The sequence below is a fragment of the Octopus sinensis genome, linkage group LG20, assembly GCF_006345805.1.
Source record: "Octopus sinensis linkage group LG20, ASM634580v1, whole genome shotgun sequence".
NCBI classification, from domain to species: domain Eukaryota; kingdom Metazoa; phylum Mollusca; class Cephalopoda; order Octopoda; family Octopodidae; genus Octopus; species Octopus sinensis.
Genome location: NC_043016.1, coordinates 5,444,281 through 5,445,591, shown reverse-complemented (window position 1 = coordinate 5,445,591; position 1,311 = coordinate 5,444,281).

Sequence of the window (1,311 nt, the reverse complement as noted above, 5' to 3'; positions counted from 1 at the left end):
ATCTGCTATTTTCAGGAATTTTTAGTCGAAAGATGTTACTCCAGTACTTTTATTTAAAGCCTACTACTTATTCTATCGGTGTCTTTTACCGAACCGCTAATTTACAGGGACTTAAACACACCAACACTGGTTTCAAGCAGTGATGGCAGGGACAAACAGACACAAAGACACACATATATGTATATACATATATACGACGAGCTTCTTTTTTCATCTGTCAAATCCACTCACAGGGCTTTGCTCAGCCCAAAGCCATAGTAGAAGACATTCATCCAAGATACCACGCAGGTGGTTGAGAAGCAAACTTCTTACCACACAGCCAAACCTGTATGTATGTATGTGCGTATGTATGTATGTATATATGTATGTTTGTATGTATGTATGTATGTATGTATGTATGTATGTATGTATGTATGTATGTAGGTATGCATGCATGTAAGTATGCATGCATGCAAGCATATATGTATGCATGCATGTATGTATTAATGTGTATTTCTTTGCATGTATATATGCATGTGTATGTGCATGTTGTGTGTGCACGCGCCCGTTTGTATGTGTGTGTGTGTACGCCCGGGCGCGCGCGCGTGTAAGTACGAGAGTGTGGGTAGAAGTGAGGCTGGACAGCAAGGCAAGAAGACAAACAAGATGGCAGGGATGAAGCGAGCGAACCCAGCATAGATTTCTTCTTTATTGAATTAAATCCCTCTTCTATGCCGTGTGGCTGACTGTATATGGAAAAATTAATTTTCTTTCATATCAGCAGCGTTCATCAGTTAAGCAAATATAGTCGTGAAAAGAAATTACATGCCTACTCCACCTCTTTCCTCCTTTTCTCTCTCTCCCACTGTCTTTGTCTGTCTTTTTCTCCTTCCCTCCCTCCCCTTCCATCACTATGTATGTGTGTATATATATGTGTCTGTATATAATATATATACATATATATATATATATATATTATATATACATGTGCATGTATGTATGCGTTTCTTTATTTCTTTCTCTTTGGCTCCCACACATTCTCTCCTTCCATCTTTCTCTCTCTTTCTTTCTGCTCTTCCCTTATCAATATAACCATCATTACCACCAGCTCCTCCTCCGCCGCCGCAATCGTCGTCGTCGTCGTCGTCATCATCATCATGATGATGATCATCATCATCATTATCGTCATCATTCTCATCATCATCATCACTAGCAGCAGCACGACATTACTGTTACCTCGACCAATACTACCACCAGCGCATGCAGTGAAGCGACCAGTAACACCGTCTTTACCGACACACTAATTAACACCACCACTGCAACTACAACCGT